Source organism: Protopterus annectens, chromosome 9.part0 (genome assembly GCF_019279795.1).
Source record: "Protopterus annectens isolate FY-2018-M chromosome 9.part0, PAN1.0, whole genome shotgun sequence".
Classification (NCBI taxonomy): Eukaryota; Metazoa; Chordata; order Ceratodontiformes; family Protopteridae; genus Protopterus; species Protopterus annectens.
In genome coordinates this window covers 164,762,443-164,779,244 of record NC_056743.1, presented here as the reverse complement: position 1 = coordinate 164,779,244, position 16,802 = coordinate 164,762,443, and positions in this window count along the sequence as shown.

Here is a 16,802-nt window from a genome sequence, read left to right as displayed (position 1 = left end):
GATTGAATTATCATGATAGCGAATGCCCTAAAGAGTGAAAATGCAGCACATCAAAACCATTATTGTGGGGGCTGTGCCCCCCCCACTAAATATATATATATATATATATATATATATATATATATATATATATATATATATACCAACTCCGAGATCACACTACATTAAGGAAAGGGCAAATATTTTGTTCCTCACTGTATGCGATTCCCACAAAAAGCACTTTGATGTGCTGCATTTTCACTCTTTAGAGCATTCACTATTGTGATCTTTTGATCACATAATATAGACCTGAGGTTTAGCATTTTTTATGGGTTTCATCAGTTTATCTTATTTTAAAGCCTGCTTGCGTACACAAACAGTTGTGTGTATCTTAAGCCAGAGGCATTAATCTAGACATTCACCCTTGTAAAAATAAAATAAAATGCCTTAATTGTACATATAATATAATCACTGCACTTTTACACCCCACTCCTACCTCCAGAAGCCTTAGATCACAACAAATTCAAATTAAGCTCTCTTTTGTTTTGCCTTTCTTCTCTTATTACTAAAGTCTATATTTCTTACAGCTAAAAAAGTATGTGTTTACTTACCTTTAATACATACAACAGTGACTGAGAAGATACCCCCACATTTAAAATACCCCTGAGCACATTGCACAGAACTGCTTTAGTATATATAAAATGCAGTTTATATCATGAAATGGTTTATACAAATACTAATGAAAACAAAACTTGTTTTACTTACAATTACTTTTCCACCCTTTTAGTGTCATTCTAAACATTAATTACATAAAGTGGGGTATTTGCTTTACAGTCCTCCCAAAAGTTTAACAAAGTCAACAAAAGATCAACTTCCAAGATGGCTACACATTGAGTGACAGCTTAATTCTAGCTCTCCCAGTGTGAAAGCAGAAACTTGGCAGAGAAGGCTAATGGAGCTATATTTCTGGGTAAATTTCAGTAACAAGTGTACTCCTTAGATGCCTGGAAAAAAAGAAATACAGATGACCTGAAGGAAAATCAGCTACAAAAGGTGATGAAAAAACACTTACTGGGAAAAGTACTGTAGCTGTTCACCAAAAAGCTGTTCACAAATGTAGTGCAAGCTCCAGATATGACTTCCAGTAATCTAGAGAAAAGTATAAGGCAACTGCATACAGACCTGACTAAAGTAAATGAAACACTGATGGAGTATTTCAACCCAGACAATAAAAGTCTGGAAAAAAATGAAAGAAAGTTTAAACAGATGTTTAGATAAGGTGATAAAACTGCAAAATTCAGAAGATGAAATGAAGAAAAAGGCTGGCTGACTATGAGACTGCACAATAAGGGATGTTTCAAAAAAATTATAGAATTAGAGGATATGGCATGTAGAAAAAAACTGTGATTTTCTGCTCTACCTGAGAACCTGGAAGGAACAGACTGTATAATGAGCAACTGGACTGGTATTACCAAACATGAATTGTTAATTGAAAAGGCACATCATGTGTATGCTCCAAACCTGGCTATGAGAAAACAACCTAGACCTTTAATAGTAAATATGGAATCTTACCAGCAGAAGGAGTTGATAGTGACAAAACTGTGGCAGAAAGACAAAATACTAAAAGTGGGAGACAGCAGACTGTTTATGGAGAATTCATTGTACACCAGGCAGAAAGCAAGTAAATTTATTCCATTATTCAGGGACTGTCGAGAAGCAAGTGTGCTGTACCCAGCTATCTTTAAAATATTTTTCCCTGCAAGAACAAAATAATTTTTTGATGAAGTGCACACTAAGGAAGAAATACAAAAGTTTGTCCAACAAAAAGTGAGCTGTGAAACGGAAAGAGATTCTGCTTCTTGTTCTTCTGGTAATAAAGACAACAGAGAGACTGTGCTATTGAAACCTTTTCCTGTGTGTCAATGGAAAGTTCTTGAGAGAGGGCAAAAAGCACAGAATTTGACTAGAAGAATAGTTCATTGGAAATGAAGCAGGGAGAGGGTTTGATAGAAGGAGATGAACAGGAATAGAACAAGAAATATTGGACTTACTTGAACCTTTTATGTTAAAGTATTATGGGGCTGTAAATCATATGACCTACTTCATGTCAATAATGTTTGGAAAAATACTCAGGAGAGGGGGAAGAGAAGGGGAAAGTTAACTGTAAGTAAAACATTTTTATCTTAATATTACTATCTAAATAGTGCATGATTTCAATTGCATGTTATAAAGTATTTTTTAGTTAATTTTAAGTGTAAAGGGGATACTAATGTAAATGGTGCTCCTGTTTTTTTTTTCTTTTTGTTTCTTTCCCGCTATTTCTCTCTTTCTACTTGCTCCATTTTAAGAAATGTAGGTACTGCAATGTAAAATAATATCTGGTTAAAAGAGTATTACAAAGAAAAACTATAGTTGAGTCCCCAAATGATATGGACATCCTACAGAAGGGCCTCACTGAGACAGATGCCTGGTGTCAGAGCCATGGCCTCAAGCTCAATGCCAAAAAATGCATTGTCATCCCCTTTGGTAAAAACTCTGTACCCATGAACATAGGTGGCAGTCTACTTAATACCAAATGTGTGATAAGAGTCCTGTGGACCCAGGTGGACAGTAGTCTCTCCTTTGATAATCACATTGCCACAGTAGTCAGGAAATCATTCTATGTGGCACACCTCATCACAAAAGGGTTCTCATCTAGGAAAAAAGCCTAGTGTCTACCTATGCACTAGTGTGCTTTTTCTCATTTTGGGATAGGGGAATGACTGGGTTAAAGCCATTAGCTTAATCTAGTAACACATTTTAAGAGAAAGCAAATAAATGAAAAAGAATATTGAATATTATAATGCTTTATTTCTAGTAAACTATTCTGGATTTGGTTCTCATATCTCTTGCAGACAATCTGATAAAGAGAAATGGCTTGGAGAAAATGTTTTCTGAAAGCATTCAAGTGTTTTCTCAACTGAGAGAGCTATAAAGATAAGACAAAACCAGACAGCACTTAATAGAACCACAGGCTATAACATACATCTTAGCATGGATAACCTTTATTTTAGGTTAGTTAGAGTCTGTGTGTGTGTGTGGCTGTCAGTTTGAAACATTTGTTCCTATTAGGAAGGTAAAACTTCAATATTTGAAGACGTACATAGTCTTTTGTGTTATTTTTGCATTAATAGATTTTAGTTGGATATTAGGTGTGTATGTGTGTATTTTTCTTTAAGGATTTTCAATAAAACTAAATGTTCTGTAAGAGGTGAGATAGGCTCAAATGTAAATGACAAGAAACAGCTGTATAAAAGATTACCTGCCAAACAGTGCGTGCATGTAATGCAAAAGATGAAGCTAGACATTTAGCAAACAAGTTGTTATATGTAAAAGATGGGAATAATCTCTCAAGAATATGATGCTTTCTACAATGTCTTTAAATGTTAATGATCTCACAATAAATACAAAAAAGAGTAGTGAAATATATTAAAAAATGCAGAGTGCAAATAGTTATGCTACAGGACTCATACTCGGAAAGAACTGAACATGTGAATTTGATAAAGAAAGGTTTTCAGGATGGTTCCTCAGCAGAATACCTGGGGCAAAAATGACATGAGTACTTATATTAATTGCAAAAGGAGCTCCAATAGTAATAGAAGAGGATAAAAAGACAGTAATGGTGGATATGTTATACTAAGGGGCTTGCTGGTAAGGAAGGAGGATTACATTGGCACGTATTTATATTGCACTGAAAATTGCTATAATGGATCTTAAAAAAAGCTTTGGAGAAATTATCAGCTTTCAGCAAGGAATATTACTTATAGGTGGGGACTGGAACTTGATTTGCAGTAGTGAATATGTGTCTGCAGGGCCCAGAAAGGAAAATATAACAAAGGAGGGTAGAGTTTTAAAGAAATTTATGAAAATATTTGGCATGGAAGATGTGAATTCAGTAATAGCAGTTTGGAGTGAATTTGCATATTATTCTCAAAGATACAAAAACTGGGATATGCTAGACAGAATTTACATTTCACAGAAACACTTGCATTTAATTGAAGGTCTTGATATGCCCCAATAACTATTTCAGATAATGTACCAATAATAACTAAAATGTAAATGCAGGGTGATGAAATAAAAATGACACACTGGTGCTTTCCCACCTATCTGTTGAAAAGAGAGAAATTTAAGGAATGGGTGGTGGAAATTACTCAGGAGCTACTACAGAAGATATAAAATTTCTTCTGAAAATATAGCTAGGGTGTGAGATAAAATTAAAGTGAAGTTTGAAAATAGAGTGAAAATAAAAGAAAGGCAAACATTTGACAATATTAACAGAACACTGATGATCCAGAGGGAAGTAGAATGTAAAAAAAAATACCACTGCTGTTGGTGTGTCTTCATGCAGACAAAGCATTTGACAGAGTAAATTGTGACTTTATAAGCAGAGCAATGGAAGCATTTACATTCTCTGATACAATTATAAGGTTGATTAGGAGGATATGTGAGGGATTGGCGATGAAAATTAAAGTGAGTGGGGTCCTCTCTGATAATCTCTGCTTGAGCAGAGGATCCAGGCAGGGGTGTCCTCTCTCCTCTTTGTTGTTTGTATTATATATAGAACAGTTGGCAAAGAAAATAAGGGACTCAGAAATTCAAGGAAATAACTGGTATAGTAGTCAAGAAAAGCTGTCTGTATTTATTTATTTATTATTTATTTATTTCCAGTTTGATAACTGGGGAAGTCCACTGGGCTCGAAAGCCCGTTTTCAGTGGAGGCCCGGGGAGAAAAGCTCCATATTAATAATACATTGCACACTTAACACACTGTGTTATAGCAGGATAACACCTTTAACAATTTCTAAGAACATAGTACTTATGGCAGTATTTGCAGATGACATTATTTTACACCTAAAAAAACAGAAGATGAGAGTACGGTGCTATGGGACATATTGAGACAGTTTCAAATCTTTTCAGGATACAAAATTAATGAAGTGAAAACAAAGGCAATAGGACTAAGTTATGTACTCACATACAAATTGGTTCATCAATATCCATACTTATGGGGGCATAATAAAATGAACTATTTAGGAGTATGGATTAAAAGTGATTCTAGTGTGGCAGCTAAGGATATTTGGGAAGAGACTAGACAAAAGGTAATACAAAAACTAAGAAAATGGAAGCTCTGTTATATGGATATTGATATTAAGATATAAGCAGTTAAAATGTTTTTAGTCCCTTTAGTCAGGCATATTTTTATTAACCAGATGAGAAGTTTTTGATAGCAATTAACAAATAGCTGAAGGATTTTATTTGAGAGGGGAAGATGGCAAGGGTCAAGTGGGATAAGCTTATTCTTCCAGTATAACATGGTAGATTGGGATTACCCAAATTGAAGGGGTATTTCAGATCCACACAGTTAAGGCTCCAATACATAGCACAAGCAGAAAACTATAATTCAAAGTGGAAATAGATGACAATGAAACAAGTGGAAGCTCAAGAAACAATGAGGGACTGTGATTTTGGATACAGACCTTTAAGGAGAATAACAATAATCTTACAGAATATATTCATAAAGGAGCAGAAAGTATTCTAGTATTCTAAGTGCTAAGCCAACAAAGGAATGGAGAAAGGAAATGATGCCAATAGGGATGATTGCAATTAGGGAAATAGACAATAGACAAGAAAGTGCTGGAATTTATTGGAGAAAACTGGCAAAGGAATCAAGGTACTGGGACCAAATAACTAGAGAGGGAAAGGTAACAGAATGAGAAGATGCCAAGAACATATTTGGACTACAAGTTAGAGATTGCCTTCCCTATCAAGGATTGCTATCAGAGTGTAGGCAAGAGAAAGAAATAGGGGGAACATAAATGAAAGACCAGCACTGGTAGAGGTTTTAATAGAATCTAGAACAGAAGGTGCCATTAAGAAAGGAATAATTAGTAGAGCATATAAAATATTGCATGATAACTATAAGAATCAATCAGAGGAGGTTAGAATGGATTAAGAAGAGAGACTGGATAAACAATTCGCAAAGAAACAATGGGGGATATATGTATGTCTCCCAAATATACAGCAAAGTCTTGAAGATTTAAGATCTTTGCTTGGAAGATTTACATAGGTATTTTTATACACCAAGTAGACTCCAAAGAATTTTTCCTCAGGTAGACAGCAAATGTTGGAGGTCTGATGGGGAATAAAGAGGTAACTAGGAACATATTTTCTGGGAGTGCAATGAGTTTCCAAACTTAAAAGATTCTTTGCAGACTGCTCTGTTGGAGATGCTGGTTGAGCAAATTGGTGTAACGAAGAAAATTATTTTTTGAGCTATGATACAGAATCGGAATTACCTAGATATAGTAAAGTTTTGCTGAGTCTAATTATGATGGCTGCCAAAATAGCACTTTCTAGAAAATGGAAATCAAAGTTTAAATCAGTTTTACTAGAAGTGAAGAGAGTAGCAGAAATAAAACAACTGGACTTAGGATCTCTAGAAAAGGGTAGAAGCAAATTACATAGGAAAAATGGGAAGTGTGGAATCAATACATGCAGAGAAGGAACGAGGTTTAAAAGAAGGCAGCAAGTAAATGAACTAATGGTTGACTGACAATGACGAGATATATTATAAGTGATGTATAATGTTTACAGCTTCAGTTGTGTCTGCATGGCTTGTAATGTATAATGTTTTCAACTAAGATTGTGTCAGTATGGTTTATTTTCATTTATATTAATGTAAGCTTGCCTATGTCATACATGATAATTTAAGATGTTTCTTGTTTAAAAAAAGTAAACAAAAGTCTGGACTTTTTCAGCCAGCCCCTTTTTCTTGCAAAGCTATATTTTATAAATGTGATTGCTGCCTTTTGTAGTCTCCTGTTTATTGACTAATTTCATTCCTGAGGGTCTTCCTGTTTATCTCCATCTCTCAGTATCAAATTCTATTTTAAGTCCAAGGTACTCCTGATTCTTCTAGTCAACTCATGTTTTTTTGTCTTAAGCATTTTTTTTTATTAATTGTCTTGTTTACTGGGAAAGTCTGACTGGTCCCATTTTCATCAGCAGCCTGTGGAGATAAACTCCACATAGAATATATATTTACAATGAACAATAAAAATTAAACATTTAAAGCATTACTTTGCATGTAGTATTGAGACAAATAGGAACACTGAAGAAGGTTCCACTGGCAACATCTCTCTATGAACTTTACTGCCAGAAGAATGAGAATCAGTCTCTCCTTTTGCTTACTGGCTTACTTTTTGTTGGTACCAAATACAGCTCAACTATAGAATTTGACACATAAAGTGAGTGCTTTCACATCAAACATGGAAAGCTACAACAAAGGCATAGGTATTTATATAACATACACTAAAATGCACTAAAATAACTATGGTTAATGAGCATTGTTCTATTAAATAAATACATTTTTATATAAACTATCATATAATATGGATGGATATTCATGGTAATAATGAAAACTAAATTTATATGTAGTATCTGAAGACACTTTAAAATAAATAAAACAACAGTGAAATCATATGCAGAATAAAATGAAATATCTAATTGCAAACATATAATGCAATAATGACAACAAAAAGACCTTTGTTAAAGCCATAGGGATTGTCATTAGTTAAATAGATTCTTATTATGCCTGGAGTTGTTAATCATTTCTGGTAGTTGATTGGTCAAGTGTTTATTGACTTTTTAGCAATGTAGTATTTTAATGAAGGATGGTGATGTTGTTTTTAAAGTTTGAAGGAACGTCCATGTTTGACATGAAAGCTCTCACATTATGTGTCACAAATTCTATATTCTAGCCATGTTTGGTACCTTCCTTTTGGTTTTTATACATTTATCTTATTTTGAGATAAGGTACCTTGTTTGTTAACCAGTTTTGGATTGACTGAATTACTTTTTGTTGGATAAACTTTTTATTTCCTTCTTAGCCTGTTCAGCATCCAAAAATGTTTTTGATCCTCCAAAAAAAATACACTGAAGACGAATACAGCACCTTGAATCTCATATCAGCCTCTTGACATTCCCTGATTGCTGGGATAAATTTGCTTCTCTTTTGCCTGGTGTACCATGAATAATCATTTTCGGAAAACACTTAGCTTTCTCCAGTTTTTAAGACTTTGCCCTTCTGTCACACACAGGTCTTGGCTGCTTTCTCATAACCAGGTCTGAAGTGCATACTCACTGGGCCCTTTCACTTGATGAATCTTGCTGTGGAACACCAGTCCAGTTTCTTATTTGTGCTTTCGTAAAATGAATACAGTCTTCTCCTTCCAGTTTCTCTCGTACAGCAGCAAATCTCAGGCCTCTCTGCATTCTCTGTCTTCTAACTCTACTGTTTTTTTAGTTCATCTGAACAGCTAGTTAAATCTACATGCTTGACAAACAATACCTACCAAGCAGACCACTCAGATCAGAAGACAAAAACCTACTAGAAATCTCCAAGCCTTCTAAATGACCGGGTCAATCTCTATACTCATACTCAGTTTCTAAACTATGGAATCCCCCCCCCACCAAACACCAGGTTAACCCCAAGTTTGCTACTCTTTATAGCATCTTTAAAAGCACATTTAAATAACTCTTGGCTCTGTACATATTTAACTCCAGGTTAATCCCCCTCTACCACTGCTTCCTCTACCCACTCCCCTTTATTCTCTTCAGCCTTCTCTACCCCCTGTATATCCTTGAAGCCTACAAATCTTTATGCTACTTCTCCCTTTCTCCAAGTAAATCTGAAATATGAAGTTGTATGGTCTAGTGTAAGCCTATTCTCATGATTAATATGCTGCTAAGTACAGTAACTATTTTCTTCTCAAGTAATCTACTGTCAATGCATAGTAATGTTTTAGAAGTTAAGAAAAACAATGGTGCATCTTTGCTCTCAACTTTAATTTGTCTGCAATGTATTACGTAAAGTCTTAACAAACATTTTTGTTATAAACATTGTAATTGATCTGTTTATATGTACCTAGATGTCTAAATATGGGGCTTTTCTCCCGGGCCTCTGCTGAAAATGGGTAATGTGACCCAGTTGGACTATCCAGGTTAACAAATGTCAAATAAATAGGTTCATAGGTTCATAGGATGATACTAGGCTATTGGACTGGAGGCCCTTATAAGCCTAGCCAAGAATTTTGCCCATGTTCCACAAAGTCAGCACCTGTTTCCCCTGTCTAGCAGGGACACCACTGGTGGGATTTCATGGGTGTATTTTTTGTTTCCCATCCAGTTGTCCAGGTTCCTCTTAAAGAGGGTTAGTGAGATACTCTGCTTGACATGGAGCGGGAGTCTGTTCCACAGATGGGGGGAGTCTTTGGGACACAAATCATTCCCACCAAAAACTTCTATTAATGTCACAGACCAGGTTGAGGCCTTGTGTGTTGGTTGCAAGAGTGGAGTTTGACTTAGGGATATACAGCAACTCCATCAAAGCTGGGTCCGAGACGACCTTGTATGCCAGGCACAGGTCACCTCTGAGCAGTCTGTATGAGACTGAGTAGAGGGACAGGCCTTTTATCCTATATTTATAGGATAGGTGTTTGAGCCCCTGGATTTTCCTGGTCAGGAACCTCTGTGGTCTCTATAGCTGCTGCATGTACTTGGCAAGGTACATGCGGAAGGGGGCATTGTACTCGATAAAGGGTCTGATAAGTAGGAGTACAGGGATGTTATGACCTCCTTGTTCCCAGATGAAATACCCTTACTTATGAGGTGGGCCATGTAGAAAGCCTTCCACACAGTGGAGGCAATGTGGTGGTCAAAAGTCAGGTTGCAATCAACCTGGGTGCCCAAGTCCTGCATGGCTGATTGCGTGTTTAGTACATTGTTATTAATGTGATAATTAGTGGGGGCACCATTTTCCCCAAAGGGGATAGTGATGCATTTCTTGGCGTTCAGTTTGAGGCCATGCTTCTGGCACCAGTCATTAGTTTGGGTAAGGTTCTCCTAGCGGAATTTCAGACAGCACCCAGCTTGCAGTCATCTGCAGATTTGGTCAGCCACAGACCACTGGTTTTGGCTTGCACCTCAGAAAAGGATATCCCAAACGGTAGCGGCCCCAAGACAGATCTTGGGGTACACCGCTCATTACAGGTCTACTACTAGAGGTGGTTTCCCCTATTTTGACTGAGTAGGTTATATCAGAGTACCAGTTAGCTACCCATCTGGTAACATATGTGTTGATGCCTAGCAGGGAGAGTTTATGTATTATGCCTGAGTGGAGAATAGTGTCAAAGGCTTTGACTAGGTCAGAGTAGGTGGTGTGCACCATCTTCCCCTTGTCCATGGCTTTGGTGACTGTTTCAAAGAAGTCAACCAAGTTTAACAGGCATGATCTCACTTTGACAAAACTAGATTGTGGGGGGTCAAGCATTCGGAATTTGCCAATGTCCTTGTTTATAAGGTCCATCATAATGTGTTCCATGGCCTAGCAGATCAGGCTAGTTAGGCTGATGGGCCTATAATTGCCTGGGTTGGTGGACACTCCACCTTTGTGTAGAGGGATGACAGTGGCTGTCCTCCATTCAGCTGAGATTAAACTAGTGCTCAGGCTTTGGTTGACTAGGGTGCCTAATGGTGCTAAGAGCTCATGCCTGATTTCATATAAGATGCAGCCAGGGATGATGTTGGTCCCATGGAGGCTGTATTTTTGGCCTTTGAGAGGACATTAAAGACCTGCTCCCTGGTGATGAGAGGGTGGCAGGTGCTGGTTACTGATGGAGGGATGGGGGGGGGTGAATTTTTCATTGAACCTGACTGCCAACAGTTTGGCTATATCTATGGCATCTGTGTATGTGGTGTTATTGGCCACCAGTTCAGAGCACATTGGGGTGTTGCCTTTGAGACTGTGGACATATGTGAAGAAGGGCTTGTGATCGTCCTTAGTGGATGTGGCCAATTTGGATTCAAAGTTAGCCTTAGAGGATTTCATTAGTGTCCTTATTTACTTGTTCAGACAAAGGAGAGATTGCTTCCAACTTGGCACCTGCTCTTTCTTGGTTCTGGAAATACATTTTTTCCTTTTATTATAGAGTTTGTTTATTGCTGCTGTCTACCAGACAGGTTTACTCTTCCTTGAGGAAGATGATTTGGCCCTATCAGGTATTGCTGAGTCCATACAGTTACGTAGGTGCTCATATATTTTTTGGTGTAGGCTTGGACATTAGTGCTAGTTCCAACTGAAGGGACAGTGGGTGTGAAGCTGCTTATAACTTCTCTCAGGAGGTTGTAGTCAGATTTGGAAAAGTTTTTCTGTTTTAGCCTTGCAAGGTGGGGCATCAGGGAAGATGGTGACTTTGAAAGTAATCGCTTTATGGTCGTATCATAACAAGGAGGATGACACTGTAGGGGTGCTATAATGGCTTCTTATGTTACTTAGTACCAGATCATCTAGGATATTTTCACCTCTCATGGGGGTGTCAACCACCTGATCCAATGCATTGGCATTGACAAAGTCGAGGAATCTCTGGACATTTGTGTTTGGGCTAGAATAGGTCTTCCATTCTATGGTTGGGTAGTTAAAGTCACACAGGATCAGGGTAGAGAGTTGAATCTTGATGAATTCAAGTAAGTCCACATAGGTGGAGTGGGTGTCCTGAGTCATGGTTGGGACTCTGTAACCTGCTATGATTTGAATAGGTGTTTTGTTAACTGCACCTAGAGTTTCTCCTGTGCGTCATACTGTCTGACCAACCTGGAGGTGTGCATGTCTTTGATAAATATTGAACTTCCACCTCCTTTGGCTTTGTAGCCCTCCATTTGGGATCGGACAAGTAATCTAGTAAGGCTGGGGTGCTCTCTGCAGCTTTGAATCAGGTTTCAGTAGCTGCACAAATGTCAGCATCTTCCAAGGTTAAGAATGCTTGCAATGAGTACAGTTTCATGTTAAGACTACTAGCATTTAGAAACATGACCTTTAAAATTCATTTAGAAGAATTTTTTACGTTGGTAATTTTGTCCTCATGACTTTGCCTACAAAAGGCACTATAGGGGAGGCAAGAGCCTTTGCCAGAAGCCTGAAGCCCAGGGGAGACAGATGAAGGCCGTCTCTGGCCAAAGCATCACAGTCTTTCAATCCTGCCCTCCTAGGCTGTCAGGTACTGGATCCCCTTGGAATGACACCAGAAACTAAGCCAATTGTTAAAGTTAATAATTTTCTATTTGTATTGAAGCATCATTCTGGGTGATGGTAGGATGCTGGTTAAGGCTAGGGCCATACGTGCCTGGGACGCATATTCAGTGACCTCAGTCATGTCATGTCTTTCTTCATATAGTCCAGAGAGGTACATCTCAAGTCATTTACACCAACATGGACTATGACAGAGTTATAACAGTACATGTTGTTGAGAGACTTGAGTGCATGCGTGATATGGCAAATTCTAGAACTTGACAAGCAACTTACCGGGACTTCCTCCTTGTCTAGCCTGGTGAGGGGTACGTCTGTGTGTCTCATGATAGTCTCCTATGACTAGTATGTTGGGTTTGTGGCTGGGCCATAGAGGCTAGGCCATAGAGGCTGTGAGAAACAGGCATGTGTACTATGTCTGGTGCTTGGTGCTGTGGGTCATGATGTGTGTGTGTGTGTGTGTGTGTGTGTGTGTGTGTGTGTGTGTGTGTGTGTGTGTGTGTGTGTGTGTGTGCTTTTGCCTCCGAGGTGCCTTTGTTTAGCTATGTTTTTGTTGAGAACCTCAGTATATGTGGGAATGTGTTGTACAGGTGTAGGTAGTGTTTGTGCAGACAACCTTCTCAGTGCCATATGTACTGGCTTGTGATTGAGACAGCAAGAGTTCCAGGTTCTTAATGTAACTGCATCTCTCACATACTGAGTTCCTAGGTGGTAGTAGTAGAGGGTTGTCAGTGTACATGAGACAGTTGCTGCACTGTCTCAGGATGCCCATATCAAACAGACTAGCAGGAGAAACCATAGGAAACTGTCCCTCCATAGCTGTCAGAATCTGTGGAAGAGAGGTCTGGGATAGTAGAGTGGGGAAAATCTGAGAAGAGTACCTCTAGGTGTGAGAAGGGCTGGATAAAATCAATAAAGCAGCTACAAGGGAGGGCCTCTCTTACACAGGAGTGCTGGTAAGGGAAAAATGCAGCTGAGATACCTTGCAAAGGGTTAAAACAGCACAGTGGCAGTGCGCAAAGTGCAAACAAGCACAAACCCATGCACACATGGGGTTTAAATACTACAAAAATGAAAGTAAAACAGAAACACTGGCATTGACCAATCAACCTTTGTCCCTGAGCTCTTAGCTAAACACCCTATGCCAGACCAGTTCCAACCAGTTCACTTACACCCACTAAGTGCAGGTAGCCCCCAGCCAACACAAGATGGCGTAGCAGGAAACACAGGAATCACACAAACAGATCTGGATGCAGCAAAACCTGAAACCAGACTATGCTAAAGATATTTAAACTCTGTTTAGATCGATTTAACACAGGAAAACAGATAAACACTTAAACAGCTTAACAGTAAAACAGTGAAAAATACAGTGCAGGTGTAATGCAAGTTAATAAAACAGCAAAGTTAATCAAATATAAGTGCAGTACAAGTCAGAATAAATTGAAAAATGGCACTTAGTTTTGTAGATTCTCTCAGCAGCTTTAAAATCAGCACAGGGTAGATGCAGAACAATTTATTCAGACTACCAGCAAGCAGTAAAAAATGCAGCAGAATAAACAAATTGAACACTTAAGCACACACAGCAAAATAAAGTAGGAAGAGGCATAATTTTATTTTTAATAAATACATTATTTTTCCAGTATTTTATTATTTGAGTTGATATATTATCTCAATATTTCATTTATTTTAATCACCTCTGAGTACATTTGATTTATTTTTCCTCTAAATTAATGGAGGCCATCTCTTGAATTAAAGCTGAAGTTTGAACTGCTTTTTGCTGAACAGCTGCAGAATCCCTCCCAGACAGTACAGTAGAGAGTCGATTATCCAAACTAATTGGGATCTAGGGTAATTTGGAAAATCAAATTGTTCGGATAATCAAACATATAATTGAACTGGATAAAATACTTCTAAAATCCTGTCCTTTCTGCACACAGGAGCACATTTTTCAACAATTCAGTGATTCCAGTGGACAATAAAGAATATTTTTCACACACAAGCTGGTTACAAGCTCAAAATAACATGCTCAAGCCAATATGTGTAATGTTTACATATTCAAACTTGATGATTTTTCCTACCCAAAAAGTTTGGAAGGCTGGTTCAGATAATTGACGTTTTGGATAATCAGTGTTTGGATAATCAATTCTATTTTCTCCAGCTTTTTTTGATTGTTTTTCTGTCATGTTTTCCAGATTTCTTCTTTGGGCATATACTTGGTAGCTAGTAACTGAATTTTACTCCAAACATCAGTTTCAGTGGTACTCAGACCTCTCAACCGTTCTGAATTACTCGGTTTTCACCGAGTTTTGGGGCCCAGATGAAGGGGTGCCACGATTCCCGAGTGGCACCCCTTCAGTTCCGATTTATTTTACCTTTTTTTAAACCTTTTTTTAAACTTTCGCGCTGTCGGAGCTGATGTCATCACGTGCACGATGACGTCAGCACCGTCAGGCTACCAGCCAGTCGGAATTGAGCTCAAGGAGCTCACATCATCATTTCCGGCTGGCTGGATTTGAATTACAAGCTGGCGGGAAGAAATGTTTTCTATGCAGGCAGAAACTTTTGTGCCACAGTATTTTCAAGTCGCCGCCGGGAACCCAGGAAAGTATATGCAAGCAGCCGAGAAGCATCAGGGCAGGACAGGATGACCGAGAACAGGGGCAGAGAATACAACTGCAGACCAGCCGAGAAACATCAGGGCAGGCAAACCGATGACCGAGAACAGGAGCAGGGCAGGACAGGAGCAGAGAATTTCAATCAGGGCAGGACGACCGAGAACAGGAGCAGACAGACCAGCCGACTACTCAGGGTAAGATTGTGTGTATTTGTGTGTGTGAAGGTAATGAAACTGGAGTACATATTCATTTTAGTGTTATTACCTACATGTGGCTATGTGTAGCACATGCTGTTAGTGAGTGTAGCTAATACTCTGAGTAACGGACAGCAAGAGGAGTGTATGTAGGGAGTGTGTTGGACAGGTTTGTTAGTGCATATCTTTCGGAGCACTGTTGATTCATTTTCCATCAGTTAATTATTCTGCCTTAGTGGTTTAAGCACAACTTGTATCATAATGAATACAGGGATTTATATTCTGAGTAGTGTAGCAGTTGTTCTTTCAGAGTTTTTTCATTTATTTAACTTTGGAAACTAAAATAATGTAAGAATGGTTTGTTTGCTGTAGGAAAACTGTTGTGCTCTCACCCACATGTATGCACACTGCACTTTAATAGTATACCACCTTTTTTTTTATTGACAATGAGCATGTGACATTGTTTTTTTTTTCTCTCTCTCTCACACACACACACAGAAGCTCACACTACACTTTGTGGTGCATTATTTAGTCATTTGCTTGGGATGTTTCATTTGCATGCTAGTATATTAACTTATTTAATTTCTTGCTGATCAAAGAGTTCTTATTAATCTGTTGCTGCTGCTTAAATATGTCATTGTGCCAGCAGTTAAGGTGTAGATACTTTAATAAATGCTCGTCCAGTACTTGACTGCACTTCACTTGTTATATGACCAGAGGACAAAACATTTAGCCATTTTTATTTGGACAGAGTTGCTAAGGAAGACATAGCTTTCAACTTTCAGTTTGCAAAATGAACTCTTATGTCTCACAATGTGGAACACTTTTAACTAGGAAGCTCACAGCATGATTAACTATTTCCTTGTATTTTTGGTGAGGTAGTATGAGATAGTTCAGTATTTACCACAGATATTTGTTAAAACAATTCTTAAAGAATGTGTGCCAAATCCTGTCAATGTGGAAGAGTGGGAAACATGATTTTTTGCCAAGAAATGAGGAATGTTCCTCATAGAGGCTGAAAGTGTGTGTGTGTGAAAATGCCCCCTTTATAATACACCTGGTGGCTAGATGTACTCAGGCTCAAACCCTGTACCCTGGGTATAGGATAAAAAGAGCCTAATGTCCCTAGCCACCACTTGTGAATTTTTTGTTCTGTTCCCCATACAGTCTGTGATTTCAGGATGTTTGTGACAATTTGCTGAAGGTTGAATTTATTGATTAATGACAGGCATTTGAATTTCAGACCACATTCTTCAGAAAATAAATGGTAGCAAAAAACTTTTATTCTAGCAATTTTCTAAGTGTTTAAGATCAGTATTTGAAAATTGTACCTAATTTGGGGCAAGTTTGTCTTCCTAGCTTTTGGGAAACAAGCTGCTGATTTGGCATAGTGGTATGTTCTGACTGTAGTGCACAGTCATGTGTTCAAAAGACTTGGCAGTGAAATGCATGGTGGTAACACAGCATTTTATTCTAGCAACTTTAACTGAATTATACGCAATGTTTAAAATGTGGCCCTTGTTTTTGGCCTTTTTGCCCCCCCCCCCAAAAAAAAACGTAAATTGAAAATGAGTGCAAGAAGCTGTGCAAGATGCCTATGCCTTATACTACTGTCATTCTATTTTTATATGTATATTTGTGTGTGTGCGTAAGTAGACTTTTATGATGGAAATGTTCTGAATTGGGCAGTTTTGTCATTACTGTTTCATGCATTTCGTTTCATTGCCTGCTGAAAAAATCTTCAAATAAATTTAAAATATGCTCTGTCAAACAAGTATGCTGTATTATACAAGGAATATAATTTACTAAAGTCAGGAAGGTGTGTCAAAGAACACGTGTATCTTTCTTGTTTTGTGTGCAAGCAAGGGGCCAGTGATTTGAAAACAACCCAAAGGT